The sequence below is a fragment of the Gasterosteus aculeatus genome, chromosome 11 (genome assembly GCF_964276395.1).
Source record: "Gasterosteus aculeatus chromosome 11, fGasAcu3.hap1.1, whole genome shotgun sequence".
Taxonomy (NCBI): Eukaryota; Metazoa; Chordata; class Actinopteri; order Perciformes; family Gasterosteidae; genus Gasterosteus; species Gasterosteus aculeatus.
Window position 1 is genome coordinate 14,076,350 of NC_135699.1, and position 17,153 is coordinate 14,093,502.

The following is a 17,153-nucleotide window of genomic DNA, read 5'->3' on the forward strand; positions in this document are numbered from 1 at the left end:
AGTTTATTCAATTTAAGAAAACAGTAAAGAAAAGTATGTCTACACAACACAACAACACAATTGCAGATTAAGAACTATCTACATATGGAGTCTCCTTTTTACAGTAGTGCCCAGAGGGCCTCCTTGTCCTCCACGTCAGGTCCTGCCTTGCACAGAGGAGCCACGAACCCCAGAACACGTTCATGGCTCCTCTGTGCTTCTCCTCTCTCTATTGGACCTGGTGTTTCTCCTCTCCCTGTGCTCTCTGCATCATTGCCTGTCCTCTCACTGCCTGAGAAAATATGTAGAATTTAAGAGTTAACCGGTTAAGCAGCCTGTCAATTACACTGACAACATAAGTTAAAGGAACACTCATGTACTACCTATGTCATCACAAATAGCCTATACAGCATGTTTTTTTTCACATTGAGAACTGACTTGTCTTCTAATCAACGCGTCACCAGGCGTTTTTCTTTTACCGTGCACGACCAGCGAACACAGAGCGCAACGACTACTACGCCCCCCCGTCGGTCGTTCCGCCCGCAACGACTACTACACCCCCCCCGTCGGACCTTGTCAAACGGTCCGCGAAATATTATCTGACATGAAACCTGTCCATGAGGTAAAAAAGGTTGGGGACCACTGGGCTGATCCACAGCGTGTGTGTGCCTCCTGTATCCTAATTGGTGTCGCTGCTGCAGCCGCAAGGCACTGATTGGATGCTCACAGACCGTAATACAGCGCAGATAAAAATTATTCAGACTACGGCGTTTATATGTTCAACAATAGGAAACGTAGTCTTATCTGTTTTAAAATTACACCAAGTTTATTTTGCAGTATTCCAACGGAAGAATACAAGGCCCAGGGAACTTTGAGGTGCGTAAACGCCACTTAGAGGTGAGTAAACGCTATTTATAGGTGCGTAAACGCTATTTCCAAATTCTAGAGGTGCGTAAACGGCGTTTACGTGCGTTTACCCTCCACTACAGCCCTGCATTGGACCCCTTTTAAAAAAGTTTTTTTGCAAATCATGAAGTTATTCTGTCAAGAACAACTGATACAAACTCACATCCAGCTGCCAACAGCAGCAGCAGAGCTTTTGAGAACAAGGTGCATGTTGAAACTGAATAGACATGAGCTTCTGATGCTTTCAGTGTCATGGGATGTTTTTAATAACTGCTTCACAAGGGGAAATCTTATTTCTTTCAGATAGTGTTGTCAAAGCCTTGATTACATCATAAACATTTATTACTTAAAAAAATAAAATATAAATCTATATTTGTTTTTTATAATGAAATGAAATTCATAACTCACTCAAAGTCCTTCAATACACCAGTTCCAATAATTTCAAAAGTGCTAGTTAAAGATTTGGATGGTTATCGTTCTGGAGTTTACACAAATGAAGTGAGAGCGAGATAATCTAAATTCATCTACATGAATATTTAAATTTGCTTCAGCTGCTTTTTAGACTTTCAAGAATTTGGTATTTAAATATTCGAAGCCACAGACATACAGAGAAACATGGAGCCTCAAGAAGAAATGAGCTATTTAGGAAGTGAAACCTGAGACATGCAAAGATAACCGATGGCCGTGGTAAGAGGACACACATCTGCTGGCATGTCATGTCCAAGAAGCGGTGCCAGTCAGGTCGTCTCGTGTCTCTGTTGTCTTGTGATTAACCTTCCTCTCGTTTCAGGCAACGTGCTCCTTCCCCCTGTGTGCCGGTCCCATTGTCTGTCCTGCCCCTGATAGTGTCCCTCTGTGTCCTCACCCTGTGTGTGTATATTGTCTGCGTCTCCCTTTGTCCTGGGCCAGTTTGTCTTGTCCCATGTTACAGAGAACCCGCGTGTACCAACGTCCTTTGACAAGTTTTGCTACGTTCTTTGTACCTTGTTCAGGCTCGCTTTCTGTTGGTTCCTTTTTCAGCCTAGCGTTTATTTTCTAGATCCTTTTGGTTCTTAGCTTTAGTACAGGGTTTCTTCCTCTGCCGACAGTGACTTTCATTTGTTGCCTTTTGTGAATAAACCTTCGTCTCAAGAGTCGTGCATTTGGGTTCAGGGACGTTGTCCAGTCGTGACAATTAACAACTTATTTTTTATTTATTAGTTTGTCATAGCTTAGATTAGTTAATAATATAATGGAGAATGAATGTTATATTATACATATATGTAATATGTTATAAATAGAATGTGCCTCCTTTTAATAAAATAATAAGCACTATCTTCATTATATCTGTGGTTCAGGACAAGTGACACTGAGACGTCTGAATGTTCCCAGTGGTCGAGGTGAATAGAGGAAGTAGTTTTTGAACAGCTCTCTCATCGTTGTCTCTCACTGTGGGTCTCTAGCACAGTAATACACTGCGCTGTCCTCAGTCTTCAGACTGTTCATCTGTAGATACAGTTTACTGCTGGAGTCATCTCTGGAGATGGTGAATCTACCCTTGACTGATGGGGAGTAATAGATATGAGAACTAGATGTGTGAATGAAAGCGATCCACTCCAGTCCTTTTCCAGGAGCCTGTCTGATCCAGTTCATCGCGTAGCTACTGAATGTGAATCCAGATGTTGTACAAGTCAACCTGTGAGACTCTTCAGGCCTTTTAATCACTGCTTCAGATTGTGTCAGAGTCTGACCATCAACACCTGTCAAGAGAAGAAGATATGCATGTCATGTGTTACGTTAACAGCAAGTGGAAACGTGTGAAATCAAGATCGGAGAAATTCTTCACCTGCGCAGAAGACAGTTAAAAGCAGCAGTCCTGTCCTAAAGTCCCTCATGGTTAACTGTGTGACCACTGTCCTCTGTCCTCCTCTGTGCAGCCACATAAGTAGAGGAGAAAGACATCTGAGTTTTGCATTGACTCCTCCTCTCTGATTAAACAGTGTCCTCTGTCCTTGTTTTACTGTTAGTCACTTTATAACATTTGAATATGTTTCACACTCAGAGGATTCTGTCTAATGTAACATGAGATAGTGTAGAAAATATGAAGACTTTTATACAAAGCTATCACTTTAATTGGAGAAAAAAAAATCACTCTACAGTGAAGTCCACTCACTGAGTTGGTTTACAACTAAGAGAGTAAAAATGTAATAATAAGATATTATCAGGATCGCCAGGATCCGAACCTGTGTCTCCGTGTAGCAGGCGGGTTGCCTACCACTGCACTACGAGTGATGATGACTCAGATGCAGAGACAGAGAGAGACGAGTTGTTGGTAGGGAATAAAAACAGGTTTCTTTACTTGAATAAAGCAGAGGATTGCAGAAGGTTTGACAGCAACTCAAAAATACTTCCAGACAACAAAAACAAAGTCTGGGAAATTAACAAGGTAACTAAGGGTGTCCAAAAGAGAGGCAACAAAAAAATATCATGAACAAAAAAAGGATTAACAGAGGTAAAGGTGTCAAGGTGTCAACTTCCAAGACTCAGCAAACAAAAGGACACTCGGGTGGCTTTAAAGGCTAGGAAATAAAGCACAGGTGAACACAATGAAAACATTTAAGACAACAAACATGTGACAGGAATAACTGGAACACTGAGGACCCCTCATGGTCCTTCAGGGTACTGCAGTCCAAAGACCCTGACAGATATTGTTTCTCTCTCAGAGCCCAGGGAGAAAATGTTTGTCTCATCGTATCATCCTGTATTGAATCATCTTTTACCACAATGTCTCATAAGAAAAAGACTAAACAGCAGCTCCCTCACTCTTCCAGCTGTTTCTATTCACATTTATAGTGAACTGAAATGTTTAATCCAATAAAACTGCCATCACTTATTATCCAGCAATAAGCAATGTTCTTATTTTGTGTTATACGGTGACCTTACTTAGATGTCAAATATGAGTTATATTAAAGTGGCTGAGATGTGTTCAAATAATGTTCCTTTTTTCCAGACATATCATCTAAACACAGTGACATACTTTTCAAGTTCAATTTGGGATTTTGTTATGATAGGAATAGAATTTTATGCATTGGTTTCGAAAATATGCTAAGTGTTACGTCCTCAGAAATCTGGGTTCGTATGATGATTCCAATTCGGGGATTACTTGTAGTTGCTTGTGTGTGTGTGTGTGTGTGTGTGTGTGTGTGTGTGTGTGTGTGTGTGTGTGTGTGTGTGTGTGTGTGTGTGTGTGTGTGTGTGTGTTTTTTCCAGATGGGATTGGGACCCGGAGCTCCACCCCCCTCGTCAGTGGTTGCTGGGCTCTTTAAAAAGCCCAGTTCTGGACCAGTTTGCGCGCTGCATGCTCGCTGCATATTCCCATATGTTGCCTTTGGTTTGTACCCTGTGTGAGGAGATATTCAGATGTGATTAGATTTAAATAACTTGTGTTCCTTTTGGAACGTGTAGCAGGAGGAGGGAGAAATTGTTTGTTTGGGTCATTTGACTAATTATTTGTTTCCTCTTTAGTTCACAGGGAGTGGGGAGTAGATTTAGAGCTACCCCGGGGTATACATCACCCGTAGGTTTACTTCTCTGTCTAGAAACACCAGTTTAGACCTGAGCGGACCACCACCTGTAAGTTTGGTTAGGGCCCCTTGATCGTGTGCCAGGTAGAGATTGTGTTTTCAATTGGGGGTTAGTACAGGTTAGGGGTGGGGACCTTTTTGTTTATTTCTTTGTTTTGGTCTGGCCAGCCCTCCCCTTTTCCCAGAAAGTTATTGTTTATGTGTATTTATTTTGTTAGATAAAAGCGTTATACTGTATTTGGTGTTTGTCCTTTTCTCGCACCGCGACTCCATACCCCTTTTGCTCGCAAAACTCAAATTTTGAAGAAAAATTATTTTCATTGCTTGTAAAATTCAATCTAAGGCAATTAATAAACGTGTTATGAACGTTTTTTAATATATAGAATAGCATATTAGTAATTGTAACGTGTAGGTATTTAATCTGATGTAACAGTGAGCTGGTGGTGAAATCATTGGTGGTCTGAGGACTCCTCCTCTGGTGGCTTTGTGTTACAAGTGTTCAGGCACCGAGAGGTTTTTGTTCAGCTGTACTGATGGTTTGTGTTACTGTGGGTATCTTGCACAGTAATACACAGCCGTGTCTCCAGGCTGCACATTCTGTCACTGTTTTACTGGAAGCATCTAAGTCGATACTAAACTTGCTCTTCAATGAATCTTTGTAGTATGACGCTCCAGTATGTTTCATTCCAATCCATTCCAGTCCTTTCCCTGCAGGCTGTCTGATCCATGCTGTGTAGTAGCCAAGAGCATAAGAAACCTGACAGGTGATGGTCAGACGTTGACCGGGCTGCACAGTCACAGAGGCCGGCTGCGTCAACTGCTCACACTTCACACCTGTGGAGGCAAACATGAAATATTGTATCAATGTAATAACAGTGAGCAGTCAGTGTGCTGTGATGTCCATGTCTCTGCCTCAGTGACACTCACAATATCCAGCGGCCAGCAGCAGCAGTAGAGCTACAGAGAACATGTTGGTGTGGAGGTTGATCTGATGGGAGCTTCTCCTCTTCTGCTGCGACTGACAGCGTGATATCAAGTCTTTAAAGGAGACGGTGAGGAAGTTTACTTTGCATATAGAAGGAGGCTATAAAAGAGGGATGAAGTGTTCTGTCACAGCAGACTAAAGCCTGGAATAGTGTCACACACACGTGACACGAGAAAGAAGATGTATTTATTATTTTATGCAATAACTTAAAGGGAACTCTCTTATTCCTACAAAAGAAATTCTACCAACGCAATCATGTCAAAGTAACAGATATGTATTGATGAACATATTATTAAATATTTGCGTAAACAAAATATGAAGTTTCATTGAGACTTTGATTTACTGAGTGTGCTTATGTTTAACTTCAGAATATGCAAATATAAAGCAAGATTTAGACTTCGTTGATGTGTCGAGTATTGAATATGCTCTTATAGTTTTCAGACTGCACGTTCTGTCCTTTTAGGGTCACTGTTTTTTAACTAAATATACTTGAAGCAGAATTGTTCACTTGTAGAATACCAGAGAGACTCCAGACATCCAGTTGCAAACAGCAGCAGCACCAGAGATACAGACAACATGATTTATGTTAAAACATTAAAATGTGTAGGAAAATTGGTGGCAAAAAAAGACGAGTGTTTACTGAAGGGATTTATGGATGGATGGAATGCTCATTATATGTTCCTGTCCTGTTTTGAATGTAATTTGTAATGTAATTAAAAGCAATTATTACAACATAGTATTGATAAGAGTAGCTCCACAGTATTACAAACGTAAAAATACTTATCCCAACCAGAGAGCCACTTGGAAACTGATGATCACATCATTTATAGTTTATGGCATCAGTAATACAGAATTTATTCATGCTTTTACAGTTAAAAAACACTTTATATAACTGTGAGTGATTTGACATCATGAAGATAATACATATTTAGCCATGGCTTTTAAATACAATAAAGGGGATAAATATTAAAGTACTTTTGCTGTTTGTGAGAAAATCCAAATGTCCCTAAGTTGCTGTTTGTTGTGTGTGGATGTTTTTGTTCAGCTGCTCCGCTGTCTTCAGTCACTGTGTCTCGAGCACAGAAGTAAACAGCTGAGTCTTCTGCTGTCAGGCTCGTGACCTCGAGGTACTGAGTGCTCTTGGGCACATCTTCAGTCATGATGAAACGGCTTTGGAAGGAGCTGCTGAAGGTAGCAGAGTTGCTGCCTGTGTTCATCCTCCCAATCCACTCCAGAGCATTTCCTGGCCTCTGTCGTATCCAGTGAATATAGAAGCTTGTCATTGTATAACCTGACGTGATACACGACATCTTCACTTTCTCTCCAGGTTTCTTCACCTCGGAGGGAGACTGTTCGTGTTTGATTTCACTCCAAACTCCTGTAAGAAAAGACATTGTAATCAGCACACCTCACAGGTGAGATAAGCGAGTGTCTTCACTGTGTTAAAGCAGAAATTGTTCTTACCATTAATAGTAACTATGAAGAACAGACTCCATGAAATCATATTTTCCATTATGTTACTAACACTTCATCCACTGCTTTCTGCTCTGAATGTTTTCAAGATATATTAGAAGCCCAGTTGCTCCGTCATCAATGACATGAGAGCTGCATACGGCATTATTTTAAGGAAGGAACAATTTGCATGCACCTCCCTCAACAGGTTTCAAAAGACAAAATGGAAAGCAGGTGAACTCAAATAAATACACAACAGCCAAAGCAGAGTGACGTAAAAGATCTAAATTCAAGACAAATATTCATAATGTAAAATATTTGTTCTACAGGAAAAGCAAATACGCATTTTTGTGACAGTATATCGAGCAGATTTTTGAAAGAATATAGTTTGAGTGGACATAATTCTTTGATGTCTTGGATTCTACCTTTGAATCCTTAAAGAAATAGTACGCGGGTAGAAAAGCCCAATTTAGCGGCACAGCTGCAATGATCACAATGCAAGATGGTCTCTTAAATACATTAAATAACCAGACAATGTCTCCTTCAGGGAGTAACTAGTCACACACAGACTGCTTTATAACGTATTTAAATGTGTTTGACAGTGTGTGGGTGAGTCACACGGTTGCTGGTACTTGTGCAGGTCTGTTGGTGGTTTGTATCTCTGAGGGATAACGCACACAGCAACACACAGCTGTGTCCTCAGTTTGATCATTCTGTCCTTTTAAAGTCACTGTTGGAGGCAGAAGTGTCTCTGCTGGAGATTAACTTATTCTTCAGAGCATCATTTTGACAAAGGACACGTTTATATGGCACGGGTCAGACATTTACAAAAAGAAATAGCAAAACAAATAATTCACTCCAAATGATTGTATTTTATTTTGTAGGATAAATAATAAAATTCAGGTTATTTATCATCTGGGTGTTTCAGAGATAAATAATGAATACAATAGGTTCCTCTATGACAAGTCGTAGTGAGGATCCTAATAATACAATTTTAGCGTAGAACTCAAAATCTGAAGAAAAATTATTTTCCTTGCTTGTAAAAGTCAATGTAGGGCAATTAATAAACGTTTTATGAATGTTCTTAAATATATAGAATAGCATATTAGTAATTGTAACGTGTAGGTATTTAAACTGATGTAACAGTGAGCTGGTGGTGAAATCATTGGTGGTCTGAGGACTCCTCCTCTGGTGGCTTTGTGTTACAAGTGTTCAGGCACTGGGAGGTTTTTGTTCAGCTGTACTGATGGTTTGTGTTACTGTGGGTCTCTAGCACAGTAATACACAGCCGTGTCTCCAGGCTGCACATTCTGTCCGTTTAGAGTCACTGTTTTACTGGAAGCATCTAAGTCGATACTAAACTTGCTCTTCAGTGAATCTTTGTAGCGTGAATCTCCAGTATATTTGCTTCCAATCCATTCCAGTCCTTTCCCTGCAGGCTGTCTGATCCATGCTGTCCAGTAGCTGCTCAGACTATAAGAAACCTGACAGGTGATGGTCAGACGTTGACCGGGCTGCACAGTCACAGAGGCCGGCTGCGTCAACTGCTCACATTTGAAGCCTGTTAAAAAATGATTTTTCTTTAATATCAAGTTATACAAGAAGAACGAATGACTTTGATGAATCAAGAGGAACTTACATCCAGCTGCCAACAGCAGCAGCAGAGCTATTGAGAACATGGTGATGTTGAAACTGTCGAGCTGTGAACTCAACAGACTGATGGGATGTTTTTATAGCTGACCAACAAGGAAGCTCCCTGAGTTTGCATGGGATCACACATATGAAACTTCAACGTTGGTCTAACTGGAGCCAGTTGGACAGTCTCTCCAATCTGTTCATTATATCTGCACGGTGAAAACGTGCTTTGAACTCATCTCTGAGCACAAGTAAAACACACCTGGATGCATTTACAGAACTTAAACACATGTCAACTAAGAAACTCAATTATTTTATAATTGCAAACAAAGGTAAGTTGTTGCTTGTTTGGCATGTTTTCAAATTATTAAATAAAATTAAAGTATAATGTCAACGGTTTTTGTGCCGGCGCCTTTCACCATTCATGATTGACTCTAAAGTACATGAGTACATTTTTTTTTTTTTTTTTATTCATTAATTTGCGTTAAACAGGGCACATAAATAGCACTATTGTAACGGTTCTGGGGCGGCGGAGTGACTTAAGAGCAGAGAGAAACCTGAGAGACGAGGGACGGTAGTGGACAGGTGAACGTAGGTATAGTGAATAAGGAATCAGGAGGAACACGAGGACAGGAACGGAAAAGACAGGAGGGGTTAGTGACACAAGGAACAGGAAACACACACACAAGATTAACTCCCAAAAAAACTTTCTTTATATTCCACATAATGTAAAGTCGTTATTGTGTCTCAGTTTGTAGAAAGTCAAAGTATTTGTTGAAGTTCGGTAACCATTTGTTACATGCCAGACGGGGACGGTCTGCATGTGTTCTTGTCGTTCTCCCTCCTGCTCATTGGTTTCTCTCCCCCAGTGATTATGCTGATTGGCCAATTACAAACACAGGTGGAAAGCAATCAGCAGTTCCGGTGGCAGTCCATAAAGGAAGACTCCTGAGAAGTGAAAGGGGGTGTGTTCTGCGCTGCGGGCTGGTGGCCAGTCTTCCTGTATGTGAGCTTTAGCTGGCTGCTAGCAAAACTGGAGTTTTGTAAGGTGGAGGTTGAGGACCTTAGTAAGTTGGGGTACCCTGTACATTTTCGCACGTAGGTATACCTTTGTATAGACACACCAGGTGTAGTGGTTGTTGCGTCCTGTGTAACGTTTTCCTTTAGTCCTTTTTTAGAGAAGCAGGTAAGGTATTTTGTTTGACTTGTTTTGGATGAAGAGCCAGTGGTGAGCTAGGCCTCGTTTTGTTATATTCATTTCATTTGTTTGGCACAACCTGTGTCCCATCTTCCACCATCTCCCTCCCTCCTGTTGGGAGCCATCGTTTTGTGTAAGAATAAAAACTAGAAAGACACCTTTTACCCTGACTCTGTCGCCTGTCATTGATTGTTGTTTGACCGTCCTGGAATCTACAAAAGGGCCGTAACACCATTTATCAATGTAGCCGGTGACGTAAGCTGCTCGCACTCGCTGTGTCAACTGTTCCCGTTTGACCCCTTTTAAAAAAGATTTTTGAAACTGAATAGACATGAGCTTCTGATGCTTTCAGTGTCATGGGATGTTTTTAATAACTGCTTCACAAGGGAAAATACAATTTCGTTCAGATAGTGTTGCCTCCATTACATCATACACATTAATTTCTTACAAAATCAAAATAGAACTCTATTTGTTTTTTTTGATGAAATTAATTTCATAACTCACTCAAAGTCCTGCAATACACCAGTTCCAATGATGCAATTTCAAAAGTGCTAGTGAAAGATTTGAATGGTTATCGTTCTGTAATTTACACGAATGAAGTGGGAGCGAGATCATCTAAATTCATCTACATGAATATTTGAATTTGCTGCAGCTGCTTTTTAGGGTTTCTGTATTTAAATATCCCCAATTAGAAGCCACAGACATGAAGTGAGTGAGAGCGAGATAATCTAAATTCATCTGCTTTTTAGACTTTCAAGAATTTGGTATTTAAATATTTGAAGCCACAGACATACAGAGAAACATGGAGCCTCAAGAAGAAATGAGCTATTTAGGAAGTGAAACCTGAGACATGCAAAGATAACCGATGGCCGTGGTAAGAGGACACACATCTGCTGGCATGTCATGTCCAAGAAGCGGTGCCAGTCAGGTCGCCTCGTGTCTCTTGTCTTGTGATTAATGTGAGATTCCAGTAGTGGTGAAACATGTTGTAAACATTTGTCTGGTGCTAAAAGCCAGGTCTCAGTGGTTGACCCTGAGATGGAGAGATAGAAAAATTTAGGGTTTGCAGCTGTGTTTTGGGAAGGGGGTCATCTTGCTCTCAAAGACCACACAACACGCAGCAGGGGTCGCAAAGCTTGTAATGAAAACAGCACACATTGTCATGGGCCATCCACTACATGTGCTAACAACACATAGCATAGTAGCTTACGTAAATTCACAAACTTTTACGATGACGTCACTAAGACAAAGAAGGCTGAGTAAGCTGTTAGAAGCTCCAAATCTTACCTTCATACATGAAGGCATCAACATGCCTGATCACATGGAAAAGGGAGAACCACACAGTGTGAATATAAGATGGAACTGGAAGCAAAAGTGCGAACAGACTTAAAAGGCACACCACTGACACACTCTGATTGACAATTGTTCACTGATGGCAGCTGCTGTCGACATCCACAGAAGGGGTTACAGTCGTGATACGCGGTAGTCAGAAGCCATGGGGCAGAGACAGAGGTTCTGGAAGCAGAAAGGATCCAGGGAAGTCAGTCAGGTCAAAGACCGGAGGTACTTGCATTGATAAGAGCGTTACAGCTGGCAGAAGGGAAGGCAGTAAACATCTATACTGACTCGGCGTATGCAGTAGGAGCAGCTCATGTGGAGCTGGGACGGTGGTTAAGAGCAGGTTTTCTGACGGCTGGAGGAAAACCGATTATCTGGCGGCAGCCTTGGCTCTACCGAGCACCGTGGCTATTATTAAGTGCAAAGGACACAAGAACACCAACAGTATGGTGGCCAAGGGAAACCAGGCAGCAGACCAAGCTGCAAAACAGGTTTTACCCCGTTCGAACTGACCAACGGGAGACAGTTCCCTGGTCCCAGTGCCAGCCTGAACCAGCTTACACTCTCCAGGACGTCCTGAAAGATCAGGAGCAAGAGGCGGCAACGGGCACCGGAGGGTCCCCAAACGCACTCTCAACGGACAGTTGACCGACAGACACCCAGAGCATGGTGATCCAGCAGACGTCCTCCAGAGATTGGGGTGATCTCTGAAGAGATCAAAAGGGGGAATTGTGAGATGCCAGTAGTGGTGAAACATGTTGTAAACATTTGTCCGGTGCTAAAAGCCAGGTCTCAGTGGTTGACCCTGAGATGGAGAGATAGAAAGATTTAGGGTTTTGGGAAGGGGGTCATCTTGCTCTCACAGACCTTCGATCAGAGGAGCATTGTGTGTTACCCTCAGTTTGAGTTCTTATCTCAACTTGATTTGTGGCTTCTCGTGGCTGGCGCTAAGAACGGTCTTCAAGTGTATAAAAACTCAGTTTTTACTGCTCGGGAACGCCATTACACAGAACGCTGGAATACGTGCTGGTGTGTTGGACCTCCTGCTTGCAAGCAATAGTTAGAGCCAGATATCTGCGTAGAATTGCTCATGTCATCTTTTTTATTTTCTAAATAAATGTTAACTTTTTGACTTTAATTGATCAACGTGTTGCGATTCTTCTCATCAGCCAACTCGGGGGATCGGAGATCCCGACATTAATGTTCCTCACGTTTCAGGCAACATGCTCCTTCCCCCTGTGTGCCGGTCCCATTGTCTGTCCTGCCCCTGATAGTGTCCCTCTGTGTCCTCACCCTGTGTGTGTATATTGTCTGTGTCTCCCTTTGTCCTGGGCCAGTTCGTCTTGTCCCATGTTACAGAGAACCCGCGTGTACCAACGTCCTTTGACAAGTTTTGCTACGTTCTTTGTACCTTGTTCAGGCTCGCTTTCTGTTGGTTCCTTTTTCAGCCTAGCGTTTGTTTTCTAGATAATTTTGGTTCTTAGCTTTAGTACAGGGTTTCTTCCTCTGACGACAGTGATTGTCATTTGTTGCCTTTTGCAAATAAACCTTGATTTTGAACCTCGTCTCAGGAGTCGTGAGACCTGTCATCAGGGCCGTTGTCCAGTCGTGACAATTAACAACATATTTACAACATATTTTATATTTATTAGTTTGTCATAGCTTAGATTAGTTAATAATATAATGGGGAATGAATGTTATATTTTACATATATGTAGTATGTTATAAATAGAATGTGCCTCCTTTTAATAAAATAATAAGCACTATCTTCATTTTATCTGTGGTTCAGGACAAGTGACACTGAGACGTCTGAATGTTCCCAGTGGTCGAGGTGAATAGAGGAAGTAGTTTTTGAACAGCTCTCTCATCGTTGTCTCTCACTGTGGGTCTCTAGCACAGTAATACACTGCGCTGTCCTCAGTCTTCAGACTGTTCATCTGTAGATACAGTTTACTGCTGGAGTCATCTCTGGAGATGGTGAATCTACCCTTGACTGATGGGGAGTAATAGATATGAGAACTAGATGTGCTGATGAAAGCGATCCACTCCAGTCCTTTTCCAGGAGCCTGTCTGATCCAGTTCATATGGTAGCTGCTGAATGTGAATCCAGATGTTGTACAAGTCAACCTGTGAGTTTCTTCGGGCCTTTTAATCACTGCTTCAGATTGTGTCAGAGTCTGACCATCAACACCTGTCAAGAGAAGAAGATATGCATGTCATGTGTTACGTTAACAGCAAGTGGAAACGTCTGAAATCAAGATGAGAGAAATTCTTCACCTGCGCAGAAAACAGTTAAAAGCAGCATTCCTGTCCTAAAGTCCCTCATGGTTAACTGTGTGTCCACTGTCCTCTGTCCTCCTCTCTGCAGCCACATAAGTAGAGGAGAAAGACATCTGAGTTTTGCATTGACTCCTCCTCTCTGATTGAACAGTGTCCTCTGTCCTTGTTTTACTCTTAGTCACTTTATAACATTTGAATATGTTTCACACTCAGGGGATTCTGTCTAATGTAACACAAGATAATCCAGAAAATATGAAGACTCTATTATACAGAGCTTTTTGAAGCAGTAAAGTAAATGTTTGTCTTATTGTATCATCTTGTATCATCTTTCATCACAATGTCTCATAGGAAAAAGACTAAACAGCAGCTCAGTCTTCCAGCTGTTTATATTCACATCTATAGTGAACTAAAATGTTTTAACTAATAAAGCTGCCATCCCTTATAATAAAGCAATAAAATGTTCTTATTTTGTTTCATAAGGTGACCTAATTTAGTTGTCAAGTATGAGTTATATCAAAGTGGCTTTATATAAAAAAGTTATATTAAAGATGTGTTCATATAATGTTCATTTTTTTCAGACATATAATTTAAAGACAGTGACATACTTTTCAAAGTTGGGATTTTGTTATGATAGGAATAGAATTTTATGCATTGGTTTCGAAAATATGCTTTAAATAAGTTTTGGTTCTTAGCGTCTAACTCAACAAGAAAACTCTAAGAAATCATTTTTATTGCATGTAAAATTCAATGTATGCCAATTATTAAATGTGTTATCAACTTTTTATTAGGAAATATATAGATTTGCATTTTAGTAATTGTAACGTGTAGGTATTTAAACTGATGTAACAGTGAGCTGGTGGTGAAATCATTGGTGGTCTGAGGACTCCTCCTCTGGTGGCTTTGTGTTACAAGTGTTCAGGCACTGAGAGGTTTTTGTTCAGCTGTACTGATGGTTTGTGTTACTGTGGGTCTCTAGCACAGTAATACACAGCCGTGTCTCCAGGCTGCACATTCTGTCCGTTTAGAGTCACTGATTTACTGGAAGCATCTAAGTCGATACTAAACTTGCTCTTCAGTGAATCTTTGTAGTATGACGCTAGAGTATATTTGCTTCCAATCCATTCCAGTCCTCTCCCTGCAGGCTGTCTGATCCATTGAGTGGCGTAGCTGCTCAGACTATAAGAAACCTGACAGGTGATGGTCAGACGTTGACCGGGCTGCACAGTCACAGAGGCCGGCTGCGTCAACTGCTCACATTTAAAGCCTGTTAAAAAAAGATTTTTCTTTATTATCAAGTTATACAAGAAGAACGAATGACTTTGATGAATCAAGAGGAACTTACATCCAGCTGCCAACAGCAGCAGCAGAGCTATTGAGAACATGGTGATGTTGAAACTGTCGAGCTGTGAACTCAACAGACTGATGGGATGTTTTTATAGCTGACCAACAAGGAAGCTCCCTGAGTTTGCATGGGATCACATATATATAACTTCAACGTTGGTCTAACTGGAGCCAGTTGGACCTTCATAATTTTTTTTTTTTCAATTAAGAAACTCTCAATTATTTTATAACTGCAAACAAAGATAAGTTGTTGCATGTTTTCAAATTATTAAATACAATTCAAGTATGATATCAACTTTTTTTGTGCCGGCGCCTTTCACCATTCATGATTGTCTCTAAAGTACATGAGTACAGATTATTTCATTTTTTATTGATTAATTTGCGTTAAACAGGGCACATAAATAGCACTATTGTAACGGTTCTGGGGCGGCGGAGTGACTTAAGAGCAGAGAGAAACCTGAGAGACGAGGGAAGGTAGTGGACAGGTGAACGTAGGTGTAGTGATTAAGGAATCAGGAGGAACACGAGGACAGGAACGGAAAAGACAGGAGGGGTTAGTGACACAAGGAACAGGAAACACACACACAAGATTAACTCCCAAAAACACTTTCTTTATATTCCACATAACGTAAAGTCGTTATTGTGTCTCAGTTTGTAGAAAGTCAAAGTATTTGTTGAAGTTCAGTAACCATTCATCAATGTAGCCGGTGACGTAAGCTGCTCGCACTCGCTGTGTCAACTGTTCCCATTGGACCCCTTTTAAAAAAGATTTTCTCGCAAATCATGAAGTTGTTCTGTCAAGAACAACTGACACAAACTCACATCCAGCTGCCAACAGCAGCAGCAGAGCTTTTGAGAACAAGGTGCATGTTGAAACTGACATGAGCTTCTGATGCTTTCAGTGTCATGGAATGTTTTTAATAAATGCTTCACAAGGGAAAATCTCATTTCTTTCAGATAGTGTTGTCTCCATTACATCATACACATTCATTTTTTACAAAATCAAAATATAACTCTATATTTTTTTTTTTATTAAATTCATTTCATAACTCACTCAAAGTCCTGCAATACACCAGTTCCAATAATGCAATTTCAAAAGTGCTAGTGAAAGATTTGGATGGTTATTGTTCTGGAGTTTACACAAATGAAGTGAGAGCGAGATCATCTAAATTCATTACATGAATATTTGAATTTGCTGCAGCTGCATTTAAGACTTTTACGGTTTCGGTATTTGAATATCTACCATTTGAAGCCACAGACATACAGAGAAACATGGAGCTTTAAGAAAAATGAGTTATTTAGGAAGTGAAACCTGAGACATGCAAAAATAACCGATGGCCGTGGTAAGAGGAAACACATCTGCTGGCATGTTTTAAATAATGTAAATGAAAGTGCTCTTTTATATTGCAAATAATTAAAACTAAACAAAAAAGTAGACAACTTATTACAGTGTTTAGTTTTACTCCTTTAAAAATGTTTTAACCATTACAATTTCTTATTGTACTAAAGTTTAAATATAGTATAACGGGAATATAACATCACACCTGCCTAACGAAATAACAGATGTGAGTACTATTAACCATTAGCCTACATTGCTATAGAAGAGCCCGTGTTGGTAGAAACCGTAGAAAAGAGGAAGTCACAAACCGCAACATCTTGTCTGAAAAATAATTTGTAAGAGGAAGGAGACAGATGGAGGACAAAAACTGCCGGAACACTTTACTAAAATACATTAATCAAAGGGTTAGAAGGGTTACAAGTAAACACAAGCCAACTCCACAACATTTCTAAAATGTCATCACGTTACTGAATTATTTGTGACGTTGTTTCTTAGAAAAGGCTCCACTCTTTGAATATTTCAAGCATACGGGTGATGTTTCTCTGAAGGGGATGCCACTTTCATTGAAAAGGGTTTTACAAAAGAGTTCTGTAAAAAGTATTGCAAGTGCATTTTAATGGTCATCTGTCAGTAATCAGTTTTTTTGCTGGGATTAGTAGACAACATACAATGATAGCCATTGCTTTCATAGGCATGTGGTTCTCAATCCTATTAATTATAGATGTATTTCCCTCTTCACATTCCCATCTGTTGTAATCTGTTTCATTTTGTTTGTTGGTAATGGATACACAGCTTTATCCACACAGTCATTTACTCAACTTGCCCCACTTGACAGAATGAAGAGTCAAACAAATCTACACAACAATAACATTTCCTCTCAAATTAAATGTATGTTCTACCAATCTCTGGCCACCCTTAACTATTGGTTTCCTTTTTCAAAATAAATACACATTTACGTGAAATAGATATTTTATTATGACCAGTATTGACCAATTGACCAACCGGGCAATGACCAGTATTAAATTACAAATATTCTTCTTTATGACTTTTGGATGCATTTTATCTTGATGGTTAGAAAAACAGCTTTATTAAAAATAGAAACAATATTGGATTTTCCATATGAAATTGTGCATATAT